This window comes from Petromyzon marinus, chromosome 71, assembly GCF_048934315.1.
Source record: "Petromyzon marinus isolate PM22_M1 ecotype Great Lakes invasive population chromosome 71, UKy_Petmar_22M1.pri1.0, whole genome shotgun sequence".
Lineage (NCBI taxonomy): Eukaryota > Metazoa > Chordata > Hyperoartia > Petromyzontiformes > Petromyzontidae > Petromyzon > Petromyzon marinus.
The window spans coordinates 1,545,295-1,572,508 of record NC_133737.1 but is presented as its reverse complement, the minus strand read 5'-3'; the positions used below and the strand labels follow the sequence as shown (position 1 = coordinate 1,572,508).

General features: G+C 46.2%; 2 protein-coding genes and 1 pseudogene across 2 annotated transcripts in view; 1 reads left to right on the top strand and 2 right to left on the bottom strand.

Annotated features, from left to right (window-relative positions):
* Window positions 1–27,214, top strand: part of LOC116957256 (uncharacterized) — a 631,244-nt gene that overhangs the window by 361,043 nt on the left and 242,987 nt on the right. The window lies entirely within an intron of this gene.
* Window positions 1–27,214, bottom strand: part of LOC142906832 (uncharacterized) — an 88,384-nt gene that overhangs the window by 9,624 nt on the left and 51,546 nt on the right. The gene's annotated exons all lie outside the window — the stretch shown is intronic.
* LOC142906895 (uncharacterized) lies at window positions 2,444–18,511 on the bottom strand (annotated as a pseudogene).

Sequence of the window (27,214 nt, the reverse complement as noted above, 5' to 3'; positions counted from 1 at the left end):
AATGAGCCGCCAGTCACTGGGCGTGGCCTTGCCCAAGTATGGATTCTACTTGAACAGAAAACGAAAGCGACCCAGGTAGAGGTGACGTCACACTCAAGGGCGCCTTGGACGGGGTGGGGTGAATACCCTGGTGACATGACGTCACTAGCGAGGTACACCTCCCCCTGGCGTTTCACTCCGATGAGGTAATGCTGAGTGGCGACGTCACAGAGCGGGGTTGGAGTTTAAGTTGATTTAGATTAATTTTCCATTGCCCCCTCCCTTTATCCGAGACCCCTTGGGTGTGTGAGCTCAGCAACAACAACGTGAACATTATTGTGAGTACACTGTGTGTACGTACGCACACCGTGTGTACGTACGCACACACAACGCGCAGGTCATTGCATATTTGTGTCAGGGTCAAAATTGGGGTAATTCCAAACATTATCCAGAAACTACACAACGGAGATGACGCATCAATGATTGCCCCCTACCGACAGACTCATGTCCACGTGCAGGCCGGTGCAGGGTCACCTTGTGCCACACAGGGGCAGCTGCCACTTAGTGGGGGGGGGGGGGGTCCTTCGATTGTTTGAGATGAGATTCGATACGAAACACCGAGTTGCCGAGGCAATTAGGCAAGCGACTTATGAGTGCAAATGTGATGTTGGTAACGTAGTGAATGCTTGGGAGCTTCATTGTCTCTCGCTCCTGCTGACAGATGTACCCAGCCCACAGCTCCACAGATACCAGCCGCTCCTCCTGTGCAGGTTCAGCTACGTACAGTGCAAAAGAAGTTCCAGATACACACAGAGACTCAGAGAGACCAACAGATTAGCATGGTTCGCTACGTATGGTGCGAAATAAGTTCAACGTACACACAGAGACTCAGAGCAAGTTTGAGTCGCGTGCAGTCGTGGGCCATGAAAGTTGAATTGGCGCATGTTGCTACTGACAGTAGTTGAATACGGTTGGAAAGATGCTGATAGAGACACACAGAGACTGACAAGAGAAAAGTGGACAGACACAGACAAGAGGAAGACAGAAAGAAAGATACAGAGATGACAGAGACACAGTCAGCGAGAGAGACACAGATGGACAGAGAGATGTTTAATCGAACAAACTTAACTTGCTCCACTGAAAGAGATTCCTCAATCTTTGCCCATCCCCGGAAGTCGTTCCAGTTTCTATTTATTTCATTGTATGTGGTGTGTGCGTGTAAGCAATGTGCGATATCAATGTAGACAGATATGAACAAGATCAGCAGACAAGACGTCTTTCATACTCTTTGGTTCTTTGAGTGAAGTCACGCAGGTAGAAAAAGTACAATAAATCACGACGTTTCTATCGCAACACGAGCGGTCGTCCTCAGGCGAAAACATCCAGACATTGTCGCGGCAGAAGTCACGTGAGCTACGGCACGTGGCAAAGATAAGGTGACCCCCCACCCCCGTGGCTCGCCCTGCTCAGCTGAGCATTGTTTTAATGCGGTGGGCTCACGCGAAATTAATTTCTGGAAGACGAAGGTACTTTCAAAACCCACTGGCTAAACTCTTTTATATAAGTGTTGTGTCCTTAACTAACGACACGTAGACGTCTGGTTGAGGCAACGCGTTTATTATAACTCTTTTGAACTCTGCTCTACACACTACTGTACCACGAAGGAGTACGGCCCCTTCCACTTGATAGCCTACGCGAGTGACAGCCTCCCTTCTATCGCAGCCTGCACACTCCGGGCTCTGCTACACACGGGTCCCTTAGCCCGGCGTTAAGGGAAGACTGGACGACCCGTCCCAGCCAGGGTATGGGAGCTCACCTCTGGTCCGCTACAACCCGGCTCTAACAAGAGCCTCGGTTGAGGGTCCCTGGGTGCTGGTCCAGTCTTCAGGTCTTCGGATGTCTTCAGGCTTGAGTTGGTGAACACTGCCCGGCCGGTCCAGGTTGGGGTCACCCCTCCCCTCCTGAACCACCCCCCCCCCCCCCGCTCCCAAAACCTTCTGGAAGGTCTTATCTTAAGGGGCCTTAGAGACGGGTGGGGGGTCAGGGATGTTATTCTCCGGTCACGGGGGGGGGGGGCGGGGGTTTACTTTGGTCGACCCGTACACACCTCACTCTCTCTCGGCTGCCCCCTGTTGACCCGTGAACGTGGTGGCAGGTCAGCTTACAGCGCTTTGTTGTGGCGCTTACGCACAACTTCGTGACTAACGCTGCACGTTCTGTCGTATTCATGCAGGGGGCGCTGCAAACCTACGCGTCCCCTGCATGAACGATGGAGGCGCAGGAACAGACGTTCGATCGCATTGGAATCAATTTGCGGACGGCGGTCTTCTCGCACGGCCAGCTCTGTGTCGCCTCATCTGGATCCCGCGATCCCAACCAGGTGAAAGTCCCCATCGAACTGAACCTCTGGCAAGGCCATCTACTTAATGACGCGAGAAAATTCACACGAAATATCGTTTTCAATTAATACGCTTTTAATTAAGAAATACAATTATCTAATTCAAAATAATACAATTCAAAGTTGTTTCATTTAAAACTTCAAAACGGAGCATCGGGAGCTTGCGTAGAGGCGTCGTTCGTGTGCAATTTTTTTCGTGACTTTCCTGGCCCCAGGCCGTAAATGGTTGTGAGGGGCACCGCAGGCGATCTGGCTTGCTTCAAGCCATGGTTGTGAACATCCAGACGTTAATCAGCAAGGACCATTTCTTGTCCTAATTCGAGAAAATCTACAACACGTAATACAAAATTATAATTCGTGTTGTAGAGAATGTATCTCCTCTACGTGTAACTTTTGAGTGGTATGCCTTGTAACTGATGAATGATCCGAGGGTGCTCCCTATTTCAAAGACAATGAGTTGCTCCAGAGGGAGAAGCTTCCTGAAACATAAAAATACCCTTTGACCTGTATCACAAGAACAATGACTCTCACCTGAGTTATCTGAACAGGTTACTTCCAAAACACACACTTTGTCCTAACATCACTTATTCAATGTTTGACCGTTTTACACAAAATGTTACATGTACGCACACAATCAGACAAGTATTCATTCTAAATTATTGACAGGCATATGAACAAAATTGAATTGCAGGTGCACCCCAAGCCTGTTCCCACCCCTCCCCCCTGCTTCTGTGTATATGCAAGATGTGCTGTTTTGAGCTGCCGCAAGATGAGCTGCCACTCTCTTTCTGCCCCCCCCCCCCCCCAACCTTATTTACTATTTAAGCTTCTGTTCACCTCTCTCTCTCCTTGCCTCTCCGTCTTTCCTACTGACCATGTACCTCGTATTTTCACTCTGTCTATGTTGGTTTATGCAATCCAGAAGTTGAACACGAAATTTAACACTCTCCTGAAATTCGTGGTCCGCCAGGAAGTGTCTACATACGTGACTTTACCGAAAAAACAATGAGCAAGGTTACATCGCATTAACAAGAAGCTATTTTTAAAAAATATGCACCGTCTGCTTAACAGTGTATGTACAACATACTATTGCGCCATTCAAAATGAGTAGGCCATTGCATGCTGGCGTCTGGGTCAAAATTGAGCAAATTCTAAACATTACCTCACCTGAGTTATCTGTACAGGTTATTTCCAAAACACACACTTTGTCCTAACATCACTTATTCAATGTTTGACCCTTATAGACAAAATTTTGCATGTACGCACACAATCAGACAAGTATTCATTCTAAATTATTGACAGGCATATGAACAAAATTGAATTAATGCACTGAAATATCCTGCATCAGGTTACATCGCATTAACAAGAAGCTATTGTTAAAAAAAACATATGCACCATCTGCTTAACAGTGTATTTACAACATAGTATTGTGCCATTGAAAATTAGTAGGTCATTGCATGTTGGTGTCACGGTCAAAGATTGAGCAAATTCCAAACATTACCTACAAACTCCACAACTCAGATAGCACGTCAATGATCGCCCCCTACTGACAGGCTCTTGTCCTCATGCAGGCCGGTGCAGGGCCACCACCTTGTGCCACACAGGGGCAGCTGCTACTTGGGGGTGCTCTTCGAGTGTTTGAGACGAGATACGATACAAAACTCCGAATTGCCGAGGCGATGAAGCAAGCACCATATAAATGCAATTATTAGAACATAGTGAATGCTTGGGAGCTTATTGCCTCTCGCTCCTGGTTAGAGATTTAAACAACCCACAGTTCCACAAAGACTGGCCGCTCTTACCCTGCAGGTTGAACCTAGGAATTGAGTGTTCAACTTCACATTCTTGTCATTACAGGCCTGTGACAAAGGTGCATCTATTGGAGCGACATCGTCTAAAGCTTACACATCTAATGGGTCTCCATTTGACTTTGTATTGTCATGGAGGAAGTCCACTCACACCTCCACTTCCACAAACTGCTGGGAGTTGCCTCACTCTGCCTCAGTCGGAATTCTCCTCCTGCTTCATGTTGCCTCCATTGATGTGAAGGTTCAATTTTGGAGTTGAATCTTCATCTTCACATTTCACCTTCACTTCTTCGCTCTTCACCATCACTTCTTCACATTTGACCTTCACTTCCTCGCTCTTCACCATCACTTCTTCACATTTCACCTTTACCTCTTCATATTTCACCTCGATACCTTTAAAAGTGTCCAAGCTGGGATTTTCTTCCAGTTCTTGTTTCATGAGGGATGGGCTCATTGCGGCACTTTGACTTTCACAAGCTGATTTCAGACGCCACTCCTTGTGGATCTTCTGATGCTTGTGTGTTCTCTGGTGTACATGAAGATTTGATGAACGTGTAAACGCCTTCCCACACACACTGCACTTGAAGGGTTTCTCTACCGTGTGAGTTATATGGTGTCTTACAAGAGCAGATGAATTTGCAAACGCCTTCCCACACACACTGCACTTGAAGGGTTTATCTCCTGTGTGTGTTCTCTGGTGTGTTACAAGAGAAGATGAAAGTGTAAACGCCTTCCCACACACACTGCACTTGAAGGGTTTCTCTCCCGTGTGTGTTCTCTGGTGTGTTACAAGAGTAGATGACTGTGCAAACGCCTTCCCACACACACTGCACTTGAAGGGTTTCTCTCCCGTGTGTGTTCTCTGGTGTTCTACAAGAGTAGATGAATGTGCAAACGCCTTCCCACACACACTGCACTTGAAGGGTTTCTCTCCTGTGTGAGTTCTCTGGTGCAAGGTTAAATTTCCAGTACGATCTGTGCTGTATGCACACCGGTCGCATTGTTGCCTTTTTGCACCGAGCTGTGCCGAGTGCCTTTGCTCCATCAGACAAATTCTGCAGAGGAAGCGACAGTTGCAGACAGAAAAAAATATCCACACCATCTACACGTCAGTATCGAGGCCCAGAGGAATGCATATATACAGTAACACATGACTTACACGTCTATAATTATTCTAAATTTCATGATATAGCAAAAAAGTGTCCGAAATTTATCACACGGGCTGTTATGGCACACAATGAGAGGGCAAATCGTCATAAACGTGCCTGGAAGCCCTAGTATCTTCAAAATGAATGTTAACCCAAAACTCCGAGCACACAATTTCAGCTGTCTGGCTTCAAAAGGAATATTTATGAAAGCTAAATTCAGCTGACATAGCAAAGGGTGTGGAAAATTATACTGTGTTATGCAGAAATGCATATATAAATGTTCAATCGCAACTTAGAGGTGTGAAGCCAGGCACAGATGTCCTTGAATGCTGGGATGAACAGTTCCGACTTCAGCTGCACGTGTGCTGTGAAAACTACCTGACTCCATTCTTACAGAGTTCCAGAGGAAAACAAAAATAAACTACTGTTTTGATATAACCTCCGTGCTCAATAGAGTTAATAGACTCTACTGCAAATACAAACTTGACCCTGTCACACACTCAGAGGTGGAGCCAGGATTTTCAGGTAGGAGGGGCAACCCCTTCAGCAATGAAAAATGATAGGAGTTGTTAGTAAGTAGGAAGTTGTTAGTAAGGAGTTGTTAGTAAGTAAGGAGTTGTTCGTAAGTAAGGAGTTGTTAGTAGGGAGTTGTTAATAAGGAGTTGTTGGTAAGTAAGGAGTTGTTAGTAAGTAGGGCGTTGTTAGTAAGGAGTTGTTACTAAGGACTTGTCCCTTGCTTTTTATTCAACGCGTGTGATAGGCATCGTGCTCGCTGAAGGTGTTTGCCATCAGGGAAGTCGTGTACTGTATACGCAACTGCGCACAATTCTGTGAGTCGCTTGTAACTGCTTTGCCGTTAATTATTGCCAATTATGGACTCGGACTGTTGTCCTCTCATAGAGTCCCTGGCACGTAATAATATGCCACACGGTGGCAGTGGGGGTCGCAAAATGCTGATTTATCTATATATATAAAAAGGAAATGTGTGGATATGTGTGTCTGTTCGAAATGTTTAGCATACTTCCCGACATGCAACAAACTAGAAATTTGGCATGTGGGTAGCTTCCAGACTGGACACAATGCACACAGCATTAAAATAGCCGTCATATCTGAGATGTCACCCTATGCGGCAGCGTTGCGCAGTGTGCCTGCGGACGTCATGCATCCCCCCTCCCAACACTCCGCGAAGGCCGTGTTTTAATCCAAGACAAGAATCAAAGTCCCGGGCGAAGCCGGGTAGTAAAGCTTGTCTATATATAAAAGCGAAATGTGTGGATATGTGTGTGTGTGTCTGTTCGAAATGTTTAGCATACTTCCCAACATGCAACACAGTTGAATTTTGGCATGTGGGTAGGTTCCATACTGTACACAATGTAAAAAGAATAAAAATAGACTTTTATATTTGGGGGGGGGGCCCATGAAGTTTGTGGCGTCAACCCGCAACACACCTGAGTTAAGCGCTCTGCAATGCTTACCACTACAATATGGCTCTTCGCACGCCGTACTTCTAGAGCTGTTCACAGCGTGCCGGGAGATTTTAGGCGGCGCTTTGCTCCTGGCCGATGAAGCCATTGGTTTCTCAGAGTTTCAATACATATCCGTGCGAAGAACGGGTACAACGGCTATCTTTAATATAAAGCAGAAATTATGCCTGTTTGTGTGAAGCAAAACTCTCCAACGCTGAGCTCTGGCGTCATGAAATTTGCACAGCTTATGCTGTCTGGAATTTCTAAGTGAACGTGACTATTTTCAGCTTGCCACGTCACTCCCTTCCCGAGTTGCCAAAGTCGATATTACGTATAAGTGGGTTAAGGCCAAATTTCCTTCAGCGAAAAACATCCGATTTAGTTAAATTGATTTTTGTCAGCTTTTTTCTATCTTGCAAGCATCAATTTTTTTCATGGTTTTTCAGTGAAATAAGGGAATATGAAATTAATCCAAGACAATAATCCAAGTCCCGGGCGAAGCCGGGTAGGGAAGCTAGTTACTAATAAACCCCTAATTTCGATCGGATCGTTGGGGGGCACGTGCCACCCTACCCCCACTGGCTCCACCACTGTCACGCACTGGCATGGTTTACAGGTGGTGGTGTGTCCAGACCCAAGCCTGGCCACCTTCACATGCTCAGCATTAATGCTTCCTCACTGCAACAAGTAATGCACTGAGGATCAATCAACACAGCCGAGGCTGCGTCTCCCTCTCTCTCCCCGTGGTCGCGTTGATTTCCTTCCCGATCCCCCGGTTTCCCCTCCACATGTATAGAGTGAACACCGCCAAGCGCCCAGAGTGAACACCGCCACGCGTCCAGAGTGAACGCCGCCACGCGCCCAGAGTGAACGCCGCCACGCGTCCAGAGTGAACACCGCCACGCGTCTAGAGTGAACACCGCCACGCGTCTAGAGTGAACACCGCCACGTGTCCACAGTGAATAGCGCCACGTGTCTAGAATGAACACCGCCACGCGTCCAGAGTGAACGCCGCCACGCGCCCAGAGTGAACGCCGCCAAGCGTCTAGAGTGAACACCGCCACGCGTCCAGAGTGAACACCGCCACGCGTCTAGAGTGAACACCGCCACGCGCCCTGAGTGAACACCGCCACGCACCCAGAGTGAACACCGCCACGCGTCCAGAGTGAACACCGCCACGCGTCCAGAGTGAACACCGCCACGCGTCCAGAGTGAACACCGCCACGTGTCTAGAGTGAACACCGCCACGCTGTTGACGAGCCTCACCTTGTGATGTGGGCAGGTCGCTTCCGAAAACAAAAGCGGTACAGCAGCTCAAGCGGGCTTGGCCTGGTAAAAAAGAACGAAATAAAAACTGCGTGAATTATTAAAAGTAAAACAAAGTGACAAAGTGGCGAGCCGAGTGAAGACAAATTAAACTTAAGCGAGAGAATTGAAGCAAACGCGATCAGGCGAGGGCAAGAGGCAAGGCCACGCGTGGCTAGGCCCCGTGCTGTAAAGTTTCAAACTGGACATCGCTTCCATGCTCGCTGCTACTCAATTGACATCCCTACGAGAGAGAGCGAGGCTCTACCTCGGTAAACAACAACAACCACCACCACAACAACCACCACAACAACAACAACAACCACAACAACAACCACAACAACCACCACCACAACAACCACCACAACCGCGATGAGAATTTCTCACCTCGAATTTCAGTGCACGGGCGGAGCAGCAGCTTCCTGTTATCTCGTGACGTCACGCGGCAGCAGGAGGTGACATGACGTCACTTGTGGGGAACGCTAACAATAGGCGGCTCCGTACGTGACATAATTTAGGTGAATAAATTATGTTAATGTACCAGGCCCATATGTAGAGGGATGGGGCGTGGGTGCTGAACCCGTCGCGACAGCTTTCACGAAATAATTATGTTAATGAGCCGCCAGTCACTGGGCGTGGCCTTGCCCAAGTATGGATTCTACTTGAACAGAAAACGGCAGCGACCCAGGCAGAGGTGACGTCACACTCAAGGGCGCCTTGGACCGGGTGGGATGAATACCTTCGTGACATGACGTCACTAGCGAGGTACACCTCCCCCTGGCGTTTCACGCCGATGAGGTAATGCTGAGTGGTGACGTCACAGAGCGGGGTTGGAGTTTAAGTTGATTTAGAGTCATTTTCCCTTGCTCCCTCCCTTGATCAGAGACCCCTTGGGTGTGTGAGCTCAGCAACAACTGTGTGTGTGTGTACACTGTGTGTGTGTGTACACACTGTGGGGGGCCCAGTCATCTAAGTCAGTCGACCAATGGCATTTATTCATCAATTTATTATTTTCCAAATTTGTTTTTCTATTTACGTAACTTTACCGAAAGAACCAAGAATACAGTAGCACATTCTCTATTTATTGCAGAGATTCAAGGTTCAACACGGACAGACACACCTGGCTACCCCAGTAACATTCACCAAAATATGCACAGTCTGCTTAACGGCGGCTATAAAACATAGCGTTGTGTCATTCACAACGCGCAGGTCATTGCATATTTGTGTCACGGTCAAAATTGGGGTAATTCCAAACATTATCCAGAAACTACACAACGGAGATGACGCTTCAATGATCGCCCCCTACCGACAGACTCATGTCCACGTGCAGGCCGGTGCAGGGCCACCTTGTGCCACACAGGGGCAGCTGCCACTTGGGGGGGGGGGGGGGTCCTTCGCTTGTTTGAGATTAGATTCGATACGAAACACTGAGTTGCTGAGGCAATTAGACAAGCGACTTATGAGTGCAAATATGATGTTGGTAACGTAGTGAATGCTTGGGAGCTTCATTGTCTCTCGCTCCTGCTGACAGATGTACCCAGCCCACAGCTCCACAGATACCAGCCGCTCCTCCTGTGCAGGTTCAGCTACGTACAGTGCAAAAGAAGTTCCAGAAACACACAGAGACTCACACAGAGACCAACAGATTAGCATGGTTGGCTACGTATGGTGCGAAATAAGTTCAACGTACACACAGAGACTCGGAGCAAGTTTGAGTCGCGTGCAGTCGTGGGCCATGAAAGTTGAATTGGCGCATGTTGCTACTGACAGTAGTTGAATACGGTTGGAAAGACGCTGATAGAGACACACACAGAGACTGACAAGAGAAAGGTGGACAGACACAGACAAGAGGAAGACAGAAAGAAAGATACAGAGATGACAGAGACAAGTCAGCGAGAGAGACACAGAGGGGAACAGAGACACAGATGGACAGAGAGATGTTGAATCGAACAAACTTAACTTGCTCCATTGAAAGAGATTCCTCAATCTTTGCCCATCCCCGGAAGTCATACCAGTTCTATTTATTTCATTGTATGTGGTGTGTGCGTGTAAGCAATGTGCGATATCAATGTAGACAGATATGAACAAGATCAGCAGACAAGACGTCTTTCATACTCTTTGGTTCTTTCGGTAAAGTCACGCAGGTAGAAAAAAATAAAATAAATCACGACGTTTCTATCGCAACACGAGTGGTCGTCCTCAGGCGAAAACATCCAGACATTGTCGCGGCAGAAGTCACGTGAGCTACGGCACGTGGCAAAGATAAGGTGACCCCCCACCCCCGTGGCTATCCCTGCTCAGCAGAGCATTGTTTTAATGCGGTGGGCTCACGCGAAATTGATTTCTGTAAAACGAAGGTACTTTGAAAACCCACTGGCTAAACTCTTTTATATAAGTGTTGTGTCCTTAACTAACCACACGTAGACGTCTGGTTGAGGCAACGCGTTTATTATAACTCTTTTGAACTCGGCTCTACACACTACTGTACCACGAAGGGGTACGGCCCCTTCCACTTGATAGCCTACGCGAGTGACAGCCTCCCTTCTATCGCAGCCTGCACACTCTGGGCTCTGCTACCCACGGGTCCCTTAGCCCTGCGTTAAGGGAAGACTGGACGACCCGTCCCAGCCAGGGTACGGGAGCTCACCTCTGGTCCGCTACAACCCGGCTCTGGCGAGAGCTCGGGGAGGGTCCCCGGGTGCTGGTCCAGTCTTCAGGTCTTCGGATGTCTTCAGGCTTGAGTTGATGAACACTGCCCGGCCGGACCAGGGGGCCGGGCTTTTAACCCCAGGTCGGGGTCACCCCTCCCCTCCTGATCTCCCCCCCCCTCCCAGAACCTTCTGGAAGGTCTTATCTTAAGGGGCCTTCGGGACCGGTGGGGGGTCAGGGGTGTTAGTCTCCGGTCACAGGGGGGGGGGGCGGGGGTTTAACCTTTGGTCGACCCCTACGCACCTCGCTCTCTCGGCTGCCCAGTGTTGACCTGTGAACGTGGTGGCAGGTCAGCTTACAGTGCCTTGTTATGGCGCTTATGCACAACTTTGTGACTAACGCTGCACATTGTCGTTTTCATGCAGGGGGCGCTGCAAACCTACACGCTCCCTGCATGAATGATGGAGGTGCAGGGACAGACGTTCGATCGCGTTGGAATCGATCTGCAGATGGCGGTCTTCTCGCACGGCCAGCTCTGTCGCCTCATCTCGATCCCGCGATCCCGACCAAGTGAAAGTCCGCATCTAACCGGACCCCCGGCAAAGCCATCTACTTAACGACGAGAGAAAATTCACACGAAATATCTTTTCAATGAAGAAGCTTTTAATGAATAAATACAATTATCTAATTCTAATGAGTGTTGTTGTGGAGAATGTATCTACTAGATGTGCTCTGCCTTGTAACCAAATACAAATCTGTACCAAAAATGCATTCCAAATGTGCTCTTAAAATTACCTTGCTATGAAGAAGATCAGCAGACACGACATCTTTCACTTATCGATCTCTCCACGAAACGAAGGAATGTTTTTCACAAACTATAACTAGCACAGCCTTCTGGGAGTGCATCATTGATTCAGTGCAAGCCACCTGTGGACTCTTATTGGTGCACAGCGTCTCAAGAGCAGCCGGGCTTGCTTCAACCGATAGTTTCGAACATCCTGACATTAATCAGCAAGGAGCATTTCTAGACCTAATTTGACAAAATCTACATCAAAACGTAAGAAAATATTATAATTCGTGTTGTAGAGAATGTACCTCCTTTTCGTGTAACTTTTGAGTGGTATGCCTGGTAACTGATGAATGATCCGAGTGTGCTCCCTATTTTGAAGACAATGAGTTGCTCCAGAGGCAGACGCTTCCTGAAAACGCGAAAATACCCTTTGACCTGTATCACAAGAACAATGAGCCTCACCTGAGTTATCTGTACAGGTTACTTCCAAAACACACACTTTGTCCTAACATCAATTAATCAATGTTTGACCCTTATAGACAAAATGTTAGATATACGCACACAATCAGACAAGTATTGATTCTAAATTATTGAGTCATTTTAACTCAATTTTATTACTGCACTGAAATATACTGCATCAGGTTACATCGCATTAACAATAATATATTAAAAAAAACATATGCACCGTCTGCTAACAGTGTATGTACAACATACTATTGCGTCATTCAAAACGAATAGGCCAATGCATGCTGGCGTTTGGGTCAAAATGGATCAAATTATAAACATTACCTACAAACTCCACAACTGAGATGCCACATCAACCATAGCCCCCTACTGACAGGCTCTTGTCCACATGCAGGCCGGTGCAGGGCCACCACCTTGTGCCACACAGGGGCAGCTGCTACTTGGGGATGCTCTTCGAGTGTTCGAGACGAGATACGATACAAAACTCTGAATTGCCAGAGGCGATTAAGCAAGCACCATATAAATGCAATTATTAGAACATAGTGAATGCTTGGGAGCTTATTGGCTGTCGCTCCTGGTTAGAGATCTACCCAACCCACAGATCCACAAAGACTGGCCGCTCTTCCCCTGCAATTTGCACCTAGGAATTTAGTGTTCAACTTCACATTCTTGTCATTAAAGGCCTGTGACAAAGGTGCATCTATTGCAGCAACATCGTCTCTGGCTTACACATTTACCGGGTCTCCATATGACTTTGCATTGTCTCGGAGGAAGTCCACCCACACCTCCACTTCCACAAACTGCTGGGAGTTGCCTCGCTCTGCCTCACAGTCAGAATTCTCCTCATGCTTCACGTTGAATCGATCGATGTGAAGGTCCGATTTTGGAGTTGAATTTTCATCTTCACATTTGACCTTCACTTCTTCACTCTTCACCATCACTTCTTCACATTTGACTTTCACTTCTTCGCTCTTCACCATCACTTCTTCAGATTTGACCTTCACTTCTTCACATTTCACCTTCACCTCTTCATATTTCACCTCGATACCTTTAAAAGTGTCCAAGCTGGGATTTTCTTCCGGTTCTTGATTCATGAGGGATGGGCTCATTGTGGCACTTTGACTGTCACAAGCTGATTTCAGAATCCACTCCTTGTGGGTCTTCTGATGCTTGTGAGTTCTCTTGTGTTTTTGAAGATGTGGTGACTGTGCAAACGCCTTCCCACACACACTGCACTTGAAGGGTTTCTCTCCCGTGTGTGTTCTCTGGTGTACATGAAGATTTGATGAACGTGTAAACGCCTTCCCACACACACTGCACTTGAAGGGTTTCTCTCCCGTGTGTGTTCTCTGGTGTTTTTGAAGAGTAGATGAAACTGAAAACGCCTTCCCGCACGGAGTGCACCTGAAGGGTTTCTCCACCGTGTGTGTTCTCTGGTGTGCTACAAGAGCAGATGAATCTGAAAACGCCTTCCCGCACACACTGCACTTGAAGGGTTTCTCTCCCGTGTGTCTTCTCTGGTGTCTTACAAGAGTAGATGACTGTGCAAACGCCTTCCCACACACAGTACACTTGAAGGGGTCTCTCCCGTGTGTGTTCTCTGGTGTGTTACAAGAGTAGATGAATCTGAAAACGCCTTCCCACACACACTGCACTTGAAGGGTTTATCTCCCGTGTGTGTTCTCTGGTGTGCTACAAGAGTAGATGAAAGTGTAAACGCCTTCCCACACACACTGCACTTGAAGGGTTTCTCTCCCGTGTGTGTTCTCTGGTGTACATGAAGATTTGATGAATCTGAAAATGCCTTCCCACGCACATTGCACTTGAAGGGTTTCTCTCCCGTGTGTGTTGTCTGGTGTTTTACAAGAGTAGATGAAAGTGTAAACGCCTTCCCACACACACGGCACTTGAACGGCTTCTCTCCTGTGTGAGTTCTTTGGTGCAAGGTCAAATTTCCAGTACGATCTGTGCTGTATGCACACCGTCGCATTGATGCCTTTTTGCACTGAGCTGCGCCGAGTGCCTTTGCTCCATCAGACAAATTCTGCAGAGGAAGCAACAGAGGAAGCGTCAGCTGCAGACAGAAAAAATTATATCTACAACATCTACACGTCAGTATCGATGCACAGAGGAATGCATACACACAGTAACACGTGACTTACACATCTATACTTATTCATATATTCATGATATAGTGAAAAAGTGTCCCAAATTCATCACACGGGCTGTTATGGCACACAATGAGAGGGCAAATGGTCATAAACGTGCCTGGAAGCCATCGTATCTTCAAAATTAATGTTAATACAAAACTCCGAGCACACAATTTCGGCTGTCTGGCTTCAAAAGGAATATTTAGGAAAGCTAAATTCAGCTGACATAGCAAAGGGTGTTGAAAATAATACTATGTGTTATGCAGAAATGCATAAATTAATGTTCAATCACAACGTAGAGGTGTGAAGCCAGGCACAGATGTCCTTGAATGCTGGGATGAACAGTTCCGACTTCAGCTGCACGTGTGCTGTGATAACTTCCTGACTCCATTCTTACAAAGATTTGCAGAGGAAAACAAAAATATAAACTACCGTTTTGATATAACCCCCGTGCTCAATAGAGTTAATAGACTTTACTGCAAATACAAACTTGACCCTGTCACACACTCAGAGGTGGAGCCAGGATTTTCAGGTAGGAGGGGCAACCCCTTCAGTAATGAAAAATGATAGGAGTTAGTAAGCAAGGAGTTGTTAATAAGGAGTTGTTAGTAAGTAAGGACTTGTCCTATGCTTTTTATTGGACGTGGGTGATCGGCATCGCGCTCGCTGAAGGTGTTTGCCATCAGGGAAGTCGTGTACTGTATACGCAACTGAGCACAATTCTGAGTCGCTTGTAACTGCTTTGCCGTTAATTATTGCCAATTATGGACTCGGACTGTTGTCCTCTCATAGAGTCCCTGGCACGTAATAATATGCCACACGGTGGCAGTGGGGGTCGCAAAATGCTGATTTATCTATATTTATAAAAGCGAAATGTGTGGATGTGTCTGTTCGAAAGTGTTTAGCATACTTCCCAACATGCTACACACTTGAAATTTGGCATGTGGGTAGGTTCCATACTGTACACAATGAAAAAAAGTATGAAAATATACTTTTGTATTTTGTATGACCATGAAGTTTGTGGCGTCAACCCGCAACACACCTGAGTTAAGCACTCTGGAATGCTTAGAGCTGTTCACAGCGTGCCGGGAGATTTTAGGTGGTGCTTCGCTCCTGGCCGATTAAGCCATTGTCTTCTGGGAGTTTCAATACATATCCGTGCGAAGAACGGGTACAACAGCTATATTAAATATGAAGCAGAACATTACATCTGTTTGTTTGTGTGTAGCAGCAAAACCTCTCCAACGCTGAGCTCTGGCGTCATGACATTTTCACAGCTTATGCTGTTTGGAATTTCTAAGTGAACGTGACTATTTTCAGCTCGACACGTCATTCCCTTTCCGAGTGGCAAAAATCGACCTTGTGTAGCAATGGATTAAGGTTAAATTTCCTTGATTGAAAACATTTGATTTAGGTAACTTGATTTGTTTCGGCTTTTTTTCTTTCTTGCAAGCATCAACATTTTAAAGGGTTTTTTCAGTGAAATATAAGGGAATATGAAATTTGAAATTTATCCAAGAGAAGAATCCAAGTCCCGGGCGAAGCCGGGTAGTGAAGCGAGTTACTAATAAACCCCAATGATCCGATCAACATTAGGGATTTCGATCGGATCGTTGGGGGGCACGTGCCACCTCACCCCCACTGGCTCCACCACTGCCACACACTGGCATGGTTCACAGGTGGTGGTATGTCCAGACCCACGCCTGGCCACCTTCACCTGCTCAGAATTCATGCTTCCTCACTCCAAGTAGAGTGAACACCGCCACGCGTCTAGAGTGAACACCGCCACGCATCTAGAGTGAACACCGCCACGCATCTAGAGTGAACACCACCACATGTCTAGAGTGAACACCGCCGCACGTCTAGAGTGAACACCGCCACGCGTCTAGAGTGAACACCGCCACACGTCTAGACTGAACACTGCCACGTGTCTAGAGTGAACACCACCACGCGTCTAGAGTGAACACTGCCACGCGTCTAGAGTGAAACTTAAGCAATATACTCTTTGGTTATTTCGGTAAAGTCACGTAGAAAAATTTAATTAATTAAATAATAACATACGTTTTGATTGCAACACAAGCAATCATCATCAGGTACAAATGAAAGAGAAAACAAACCTAGTAAACTTAGAAACGTATTGCAATACAACACAGAGAGACGGCTAACATAACAGTCAACGCCCCACCTGGATGATAACGTTCTTCCAAAGATTGCTCAATTTGAGAGAGAGACAAAACACAGACACAGAGACACATAGACAGAGAGAGAGATAACACAGAGACACACAGAGAGAGATACACACATAGGCACACAGAGAAACAACGCCTCTGTGTCGAGGCCTTAAATAGAGAGGGGGGTAGAGAAATTAGCATGTCAATGCAAGGCCGTAGCCATGGAGTCAACATTGGGGGGGACCAAATCTTCCAGGGGGTCGGGGATCTGGGGTCTCCCCCCCCCCAGAATAAAATTAAATTTGAAAACTAATTGCCTGCAATTTCCTGCTTAAAATATTTAACAATTTCACTAACACATGGGATGGAATTTTTTAAATCTGATACAATGTCTAATATTGTATGGTATTACATTGCTCTGTTTTATCTTTTTTACCTTTTCTTGTTTCATAGTATGTAATGGCAGAGATTAGTGATTCATAAAGTACAACGCAATCATATAAACAGAAATCTATGCATTGTTATATGAAGACAAGTCCAGATTTTGTGGACAAGGTTTAGCAAATTGTTTTTTTTAACATAGCATAGCAATTATTATATATTTATTTTGCATTATATTGGGGGGGACAGTTTGAGCATATTTGATTATTGGGGGGATGTGTGTCCCCCAATATGTATTATAATTATTATAACATATTATAATTACGGCCTTGTGTCAATGAGAGATTTGGAGCTTTGGTGACTGCAGGAAATAATAATAACACGAGCACACAGAGAGAGAGAGAAAGCACACTTAATCAAACTGAGTACAATTAGGAAATGTAATGCAATGTAACACAGAGTCGTCAACACACAATGAACGCATAGCCTGGTTCTTTACGTTCATCCAAAGATTGCTCAACTAAGCAAGATAATTGAAGAAAACGCGATCAGGCAAGGGCAGAAGGCAAGGCCCCTCGTGGCTAGGCCCCACGCTGTAAAGTTCCAACCTGGCCATCGCTTCCATGCTCGCTGCTACTCAATTGACATCCCTACGAGAGCGAGGCTCTACCTCGGTAAACAACCACCACCACAACAACCACCACAACAACCGCGATGAGAATTTCTCACCTCGGATTTCAGTGCATGGGCGGAGCAACAGCTTCCTGTTATCTCGCGACTTCACGCGGCAGGTGACATGACGTCACTTGTGGGGAACAGAAACACTCCCCTCCCGCAAAGAGCGGATCTGTACCTTAAATAATGTTAATGAGCCCGTCCCATACGTGGAGGGATGGGGCGTGGGTGCTGAACCGGTCGCAAAAAATTCGCGACGGCTTTCATGAATGCATTATGTTAATGAGCGGGCAGTCACAGGGCGTAGCTTTGCCCAAATAAGGATTGGCACCGGAACAGAAATCGGCAGCAGCCAAACGGAGGTGACGTCACACTCAAGAAAGCAGTGGTTGGGGGTGGGCGACATGACGTCACTAGCGAGGCCCACCGCCCCCTGGCGTTTGACGCCGATGAGGTCGCGCTGAGCGGTGACGTCAGAGAGCGGGGTCAGAGTTTTAGTTTGTTGACAGAAGGGGAGCGGCAGTGACGTGGGGAGCGCTGCGCTCCCGACCAGCCGAGTTCCATTCCCGCTCGTGGCCAACACCGCCAGTGACGATTTTCTGAACCGGTCCTGAGCCTCCCCTACGTCGACTCGGCCTCAAACGAGTACCCGGTGCGGTGTGTAGTAAACATCGCCACTAGGGAGACAAAGGCGGCCGGGCGTGGTGCTGGCCACCCACCCCCTCATGTGCCGTCCCACCCTTAATAGGTGCTCGCTAACAGCACTTGCCCCTACAGTCTGTGCAGGCTATACGGGGGATCTTTGTCTTTGTGTTAGGTGCTCGCTAACAGCACTTGCCCCAACATTCTGTCCAAGCTATACGGGGGATCTTTGTCTTTGTGTGTTGGCAGCAAGTTTGAGTGGCGTGTAGCCGTGGGAGCTGAACGGGCGCCTGCTGCTACTGACAGTCGTTGACTACGGTTGGACAGACGCTGATAGACAGACAGACACAAACAAGAGGAACACAGAGACAGAGAAAGATAGACAGAGACTGAGAGACACAGGCAGAGAGAGACACAGAGGGAAACAGAGACACAGACGGACAGAGAGATGTTGAACAAACTTAACTTGCTCCACTGAAAGAGATTCCTCAATCTTTGCCCATCCCCGGAAGTCGTTCCAGTTTCTATTTATTTCATTGTATGTGGTGTGTACGTGTAAGCAATGTGGGATATCAATGTAGACAGATATGAACAAGATCAGCAGACAAGACGTCTTTCATACTCTTTGGTTCTTTGAGTGAAGTCACGCAGGTAGAAAAAATAAAATAAATCACGACGTTTCTATCGCAACATGAGCGGTCGTCCTCAGGCGAAAACATCCAGACATTGTCGCGGCAGAAGTCACGTGAGCTACGGCACGTGACAAAGATAAGGTGACCCCCCACCCCCGTGGCTCGCCCTGCTCAGCTGAGAATTGTTTTAATGTGGTGGGCTCACGCGAAATTAATTTCTGGAATACGAAGGGTGAGGGATGGGGCCTCTTGGGTGGGAAGGGGTGGTTCAGGACAGTCCAATTGTCTTTCAAATCTGCAGAACTCGTTCAGGTCGTCGGCCAGGCGGGAGTCGTCAGTGGTGTGGGGGGCTCTGGGCTTGTAGTTGGTGATCTGCCTGAGCCCTCTCCAGATAGAAGCAGAGTCGTTAGCAGAGAACTGGTGTTTTAGTCTCTCTGAGTACAGTCGTTTAGCCTCTCTCACCGCCTTGCTAAAACTGTTCTTCAACTCCTTGAATCTGTCTCTATCCCCACTCCTACACGCTTCCTCCTTCTCCAAACTCAACCTTCTGAGCTTTGCTGAGAACCAGGGCTTGTTGTTGTTGAAGTTCACCCTAGTACGTGTTGGAATACAGCAGTCCTCACAGAAGCTGATGTACGACGTCACAGCCTCTGTGAGTTCATCCAGACTATTGGTAGCAGTCGTGAACATATCCCAGTCAGTACAGTCCAAGCACACCCGCAAATCCTCCACAGCCTCACTGGTCCACTGTTTAGATGTCCTCACAGCAGGTTTACAGAGCTTTAGTTTCTGCCTGTATGCAGGAATTAGGTGGACCATCGCATGGTCAGAGTGCTGCTCGGGGGACGGCGTGGTAGGCTCTACTGACTGTAGTGTAGCAGTGATCCAGAGTGTTCCCTTCTCTGGTAGGGTATTTAATGAATTGTATGTATTTGTGGAGTTCGTGGCTGAGATTGCCTTTGTTAAAGTCGCCAAGTACGATAACCAGCGAATGTGGATTTGCTCGCTCCACACTCAGAATCTGGTCGGTGAGCATGCGTTTGGCCTCTTTAACCTGAGGACCCGGCGGCAAGTAAACTCCGACCAAAATGAGCGACGCAAACTCACAAGGCGAGTAGAAAGATTTACAGTTTATGAAAAATTATTCAAGGAGCGGAGAACAATGTTGCAGAATCACTGTGACATCTACACACCAGCCACTGTTAATGTAAAAACAAATACCACCGCCTTTCGTCTTGCCGGTGAGTGCTATGTCACGATCCAATCTTACAAGATGGAATCCTGCCAGTTGTAACGCAGTGTCCGGAATCAAATCACACAGCCATGTCTCTGTGAAGCACAAGACAGAAGATGAAAGAAAGTCTCTGTTTTTCACCATCAGTAGCTGAAGTTCGTCCATATTGTTGCACAGTGAACGTACGTTGGAGAAAAAAAAGTTTCTGAAGCACTGTTCGGATCCCGCGTCTGCATAGCCGTACAAGAGCCCCCGACCATTTACCCCTTGGGCGGCGTTTCGCTGCTTGAGCAAAGCCTAGCGCGGCTATGACTAGAATTCCCACATATTCTGCCGCTGGAAGCAGAAAGTTGGGAAATAAATCCACAGGAGTTGTTTCCCTGATGTTTAAAAGTTTGTCTCTTGTTAGGGAACTCCGAAAATCTTGGCAAAACACTGAATTAACAGACAAGACAAAACAGGGCGCACCGACCGGCTGAGGCTACCATCATCGCCGCCATCTTCTCACCATCACGGGTGTGCTGAACAGCAGGCCTCTCTCACCAGCACGAGTGTGCTGAACAGCAGGCCCCTCTCACCAGCACAGGTGTGCTGAACAGCAGTCCCCTCTCACCAGCACGAGTGTGCTGAACAGCAGGGCTCTCTCACCAGCACAGGTGTGCTGAACAGCAAGCCTCTCTCACCAGCACGGGTGTGCTGAACAGCAGGCCCTTCTCACCACCACAGGTGTGCTGAACAGCAGGCCTCTCACCAGCGCGGGTATGCTGAACAGCAGGCCCCTCTCACCAGCACGGGTGTGCTGAACAGCAGGCCCCTCTCACCAGCACGGGTAATCAAGCAAAACAAGACAAAACCAGACAAAACAGGGCGCACCAACCGGCCGAGGCTGAAATCATCGGCGCCAACTGAAAGAACCAAGAATATGGTAGCACATTCTATATTTATTGCAGAGGTTCAAGGTTCAAATCCGACAGACACACCTGGCTACCCCAGTAACATTCACCAAAATATGCGCAGTCTGCTTAACGGCAGATGTAAACCATAGCGTTGTGTCATTCACAACGCACAGGTCATTGCATGTTGGTGTCAAGATCAAAATTGTGGAAATTCCAAACATTATCCAGAAACTACACAACGGAGATGGCGCGTCAATGATCGCCCCCTACCAACAGACTCATGTCCACGTGCAGGCCGGTGCAGGGCCACCTTGTGCCACACAGGGGCAGCTGCCACTTGGGGGGGGGGGGGGTCCTTCGATTGTTTGAGATTAGATTCGATACGAAACACTGAGTTGCTGAGGCAATTAGGCAAGCGACTTATGAGTGCAAATATGATGTTGGTAATGTAGCGAATGCTTGGGAGCTTCATTGTCTCTCGCTCCTGCTGACAGATTTACCCAGCCCACAGCTCCAGATACCAGCCGCTCCTACTGTGCAGGTTCGGCTACGTACGGTGCGAAATAAGTTCCAGATACACACAGAGACTCACACAGAGACCCACAGATTAGCATGGTTGGCTACGTATGGTGCGAAGCAAGTTCAACGTACACACAGAGACTCAGGGCAAGTTTGAGTCGCGTGCAGTCATGGGCCGTGAAAGTTGAACGGGCTCATGTTGCTACTGACAGTAGTTGAATACGGTTGGAAAGACGCTGCTCGAGACACACACAGAGACTGACAAGAGAGAGGTGGACAGACACAGACAAGAGGAAGACGGAAAGAAAGATACAGAGAGAGACAGAGAGGGGAACAGAGACACAGACAGAGAGATGTTGAATCGAACACAACTAACTCGCTCCATTGAAAGAGATGCATCAATCTTTGCCCATCCCCGGAATTAAGTCGTTCTAGTTTCTATTTATTTCAATGTGTGTGGTGTGTACGTGTAAGCAATGTGGGCTATCGATGTACACAGATATGAACAAGCTCAGCAGACAAGACGTCTTTCATACTCTTTGGTTCTTTCGGTAAAGTCACGCAGGTAAAAAACATCCAGACATTGTCGTGGCAGAAGTCACGTGAGCCCCGGCACGTGACAAAGATAAGGTGACCCCCCCCCCTGTGGCTCGCCCCGCTCAGCTGAGCATCGTTTCAATGCGGTGGGCTCACGCGAAATTGATTTCTGTAAGATGAAGGTGCTTTGAAAACCCACTGGCTATTCTTTTTTTATATAAGTGTTGTGTCCTTAACTAACCACACGGAGACGTCTCGTTGAAGCAACGCGTTTATGATAACTCTTTCGAACTCGGCTCTACACACTCCTGTAACACGAAGGGGTACGGCCCCTTCCACCCGATAGCCTACGGGAGTGACAGCCTCCCTTCTATTGCAGCCTGCACACTCAGTTCAGTTCAGTTTCAGTTCAGTTTATTTTGGTATAGCCCTGTGAGCCATCCGGCTCTTGAATCAGGTGCAACCACAACAAACGAAAAAAACACGAACAAGAAAAACATCTTAAAGTGACTATGTGACTGTGCAAACAGAAAATCCATGGAAAAAAAACGGTAAAAATATTCCTGAAAAAACACCGTACACCAACGCTGTGTGCAAAAAATCCCAGTGGGATGCAAGTCAAACAACAACAACCACAAAAACTTAGATTAAGGCCATCAGTCCAACTCCGTACTACAACAAAACAAACATGTCCAGACTAAAAAACGTTTTCCAAATCACCAAAAAATAAAGCCATAATTGCAACGTAACAGTGATCACAACGACTGTGACCGAATTTTTACAATAACCTACATAAATAACATGTAACACCAAACCCTAGAGCCATAGCTGGCTGCATGAGTTACTCCACAACAACAGAAGCATCGGTCGGAGTATCAAATTTTTCAATGCACCTTTAAGATCAGCACGCCAAATCAAAATACAGATAATACTTTGCAGCGTCATCCGGAGCGAAACATTTTATTTTATTTTACGCCAATGAATAGCAGTGGCAGCTAGGTGTGTACAACTCCTCTAGAGCAGTTTTGAGAGTAGATCTCATTGGTAGCGATTCAAGTTGCAGTTTATTGGCAATAGCATTCCAGACTCTGGGGGCATCAATAGCAAAGGCCCTTCCTCCAGTTTTTGTACGGCAATAGGGAATGTGAAGCTGGTAAATGAGCGAAGACCTGAGGTCAAATTTGTTCTTTGAAACAGAAAGGATATCCAGCAGGTAGTCTGCGGATTTTTTTGTAAGTACATCATGAATAAGATCTGGTGCACAAGCTGTCGAACATTAAGAGATGTTAAGTTTGACCCAATGTAGAGATCACAGTGGCGAGTCCTATATGAGCAGTTCAATGTAAATCTTAAGGCCGAGTGATAGATGGAATCAAGCTTCTTCAGTACAGTACTTGGGGCTGATTTATACACGATGTCACAGTAGTCAATTAGAGGCAATATGGTAGCTTTTATCAATTCCAAACGGATCATTGGAGGGAAGCAGTGCTTGTGTCGATACAGAAAACCAATTTTTATTTGTCTTTTTACCAATATAATCAATGTGATATTCAAAATTCAGTTTTGAATCCAGGATGACCCCAAGATACTTATAGATCTTGACTTGCTCTATTTGACAATTATTTAAGGAATGTAATTGGGGAAAAATAACTTCCTGCTTTAGTCCTGTTGAGAAGCATAGCACCTTGGTTTTGGAGGTATTCAGGACTAGTTTAAGAGCAACTAGCTGATGTTGTAGTTTGTTGAAATCACCCTGGAGCTTAGCAATCACGTCATCTGGAGAGCGGCCAGCAGTAATCAGTATCGTATCTTCTGCAAAAAGATTTACCCTGGAATGATCCAGGTCAGTGCCCAAGTCATTGACATAAAGAGAGAACAAGAGGGGGCCGAGGATGGAACCCTGTGGAACCCCTTTTGTTATCTTAACACTGTTTGACCTCCAACCATCTGTGAATACAGTTTGGGTGTGAGAAAAGAGGTAATTTTTTTAACCATTTTACTGTGTTTTTGGAAAAACCGAGGCAACTTAGTTTACCAAGCAGGGTGTTGTGGTCTACTGTATCAAAAGCTTTGGACAGGTCAAGAAAAAGACAGGCACAGTACAGCTTATTATCAAGGCTACTGTAAATTTGATTCAGAGAGTCTAATGCAGCAGATGTGGTGCTGTATTTTTTTCGGAACCCAGATTGTTTTAGATGTAGTAGATTGTTGGTGGGCAGGAAACTGCTAATTTGGTAGTTCAATAATTTTTCAAAAATTTTCATCAATGGGGACAAAATTGAGATAGGTCGGTAGTTTTTGGGATCATCTTTAGGGCCCCCTTTGTGAAGTGGACGGACATAGGAATGTTTCCATTCTAGAGGAACTGATGCTTCTTTGATGGACAGGTTGAAAATGTGGGCTATAGGTTTGTATATTAGGTGACCAACAGTTAGTAGAGCAAAGATGGGAAAACTATCTGCTCCGGTAGAGGAGGACCCTTTGAGGTAGGAAAGCTGTTTCAGAACATTACTTTCGTGGATTGGCTGGAAACTAAATTCGTTTAATGTTTGGACAGGGGTGTAGGAATTTGCATGAGCAGGGGTGACTCCCAATACATTATCAAAAAGATTACCAGCTTCAGAAAAATGAAGGTTAAAATTGTCAACAATTTTTTGGGGATCTGAAAAATATTCCCTATTTCCATTAATCTCAACGGGCAGATTGTCTGTTTTGGATGCCTTTTCGATAGATTTGATTGTTTTACAAAAAATCCTGGCATTTCCATGCGATTCCAGGAAAGTAGGCAATTTTTTTCATGCCGTATTTTTTTGATACATCTATTCCTTAAAATCCTGTATTCTAGCCAGTCATTTACCAAATTACTTTTCTGAGCACATGCCCAAGCCTTGTCCCTAGTTTTCATGAGCTTTGTAATCAAAGGATCATACCATGGTGGGCGGTTGCCTTTAGTTTTAAATCTAACCAACAGAGCATGTTTGTTAAGAATTTGGAGAAATGTGTACCTGAAAGTCTCCCAAGCCGTAGTCAGGTTGGGGATATCACAGACCTTATCAATATCCGAGTGAAGCACATCATTTGTAAATGCCTGAGTGCTGAAGTGCCTCAAAGAGTGCTTCTCAACAATTTTAGGGGGGGCTTTGGGTCTGGCTGATGATTTCACCCCAAAAATGAAGGAGTGATCACTAAGGTTATTACCCAGAACATCAGTCAGTGTGAAATTGTGAGGGGCATTTGTCAATAGGATGTCAAGCAGAGTTGACTGTTCCGGATTTTTTAGATTGGGTCTTGTGGGGACATTTATTAATTGAAACAGGTTAAATTCATCTGTAAAATTTGTGGCCACGGCCGGCGGATTTAGCCAATTCCAATTTAGATCACCCACTAAAACTATTTCACCTTTAGGGAGGCCCCCAAAAAACTCTCTCAGTGCCGATGCAGCTTCAACATCCTTCCCACAAGGGTGTCTATAGTAGCACACTACCAATATCTGTTATTTGGGAGAGTTATTCTGAGAGCCAAACCTTCAAAGCAACATTTTTTAAACAAGGAGTGAGCTGGTGAACATGCAATAGTATTACGAACATAGATGGCAATGCCACCTCCTTTAGATCCTCGGTCAAGCCAAAAAAGGTTGTAGTTTTCAATCGTAATCTGCAAGTCATTGACGGCAGGAGTGAGAAATGTTTCTGTTAGGAAAAAAATGTCCCAGTCAAGATTTGCCACTTCTAGTTTTAGTTGACTTAATTTAATCACAAGCCCTCTGATGTTGACATGTAGAACACCAACACCTTTCCTGCCAGAAAAATCTACAGAATTATACGAGTTATTTTCATTTGGGCCAGGATGATGCTCAATACCACCCAGAAATAAGAAAAGTAGAATTAACAGTTTGCACAAGTATTTTCTGTGAAAGGATAAAGAGCGGCGAACCATGGACGAATAGCAGTAGCTCGCAGATGGTGTTATTTTTAAGAGCAGAATGAAGTTTGGAAGGAGTGCTGGTGAAGTAATGGGACAAAGATAGGGTTTAAAAGGATACAATGATGGAGTGTAGAAGTGTCTATGAGCTGTTTCATTTGCAGGTGTAGTGGCAAATCGAGCAACAAGTATTGACGCAAAATAACGAGGGTAGCCGTTTGTGGAGTTGAGTGTGGCACTAGATATGGCCGGGAGGGACAGTAGTATGATACGGAGCATCGGGAGCTTGCGTGGAGGCGTCGTTTGTGTGCAATTTTTGTCGTAACTTTCCTGGCCCAAGGCCGTAAATGGTTGTGAGGGGCGCCGCAGGCGGTCAGGCTTGCTTCAACCCTTGGTTGTGAACATCCAGACATTAATCAGCAAGGAGCATTTTTCGTCCTAATTCGACAAAATCTACGTCAACACGTAATACAAAATTATAATTCGTGTTGTAGAGAATGTATCTCCTCTATGTGTAACTTTTGAGTGGTATGCCGTGTTATTGATGAATGATCAGAGTGTGCTCCCTATTTCAAAGACAATGAGTTGCTCCAGAGGGAGAAGCTTCCTGAAACATAAAAATACCCTTTGACCTGTATCACAAGAACAATGAGTCTCACCTGAGTTATCTGTACAGATTACTTCCAAAACAGACTTTGTCCTAACATCACTTGTTCAATGTTTGACCCTTTTACACAAAATATTACATGTACGTACACAATTAGACAAGTATTCATTCTAAATAAATGAGTCATTTTAATTTTTTTTAGATTGGGTCTTGTGGGGACATTTCTTAATTGAAACAGTTTAAATTCATCTGTAAAATTTGTGGCCACAGCCGGCGGATTTAGCCAATTCCAATTTAGATCACCCACTAAAACTATTTCACCTTTAGGGAGGCCCCCAAAAAACTCTCTCAGTGCCGATGCAGCTTCAACATCCTTCCCACAAGGGTGTCTATAGCAGCACACTACCAATATCTGTTATTTGGGAGAGTTATTCTCAGAGCCAAACCTTCAAAGCAACATTTTTTAAACAAGGAGTGAGCTGGTGAACATGCAATAGTATTAAGAACATAGATGGCAATGCCACTTCCTTTAGATCCTCGGTCAAGCCAAAAAAGGTTGTAGTTTTCAATCGTAATCTGCAAGTCATTGACGGCAGGAGTGAGAAATGTTTCTGTTAGGAAAAAAATGTCCGGGTCAAGATTTGCCACTTCTAGTTTTAGTTGACTTAATTTAATCACAAGCCCTCTGATGTTGACATGTAGAACACCAACACCTTTCCTGCCAGAAAAATCTACAGAATTATACGAGTTATTTTCATTTGGGCCAGGATGATGCTCAATACCACCCAGAAATAAGAAAAGTAGAATTAACAGTTTGCACAAGTATTTTCTGTGAAAGGAT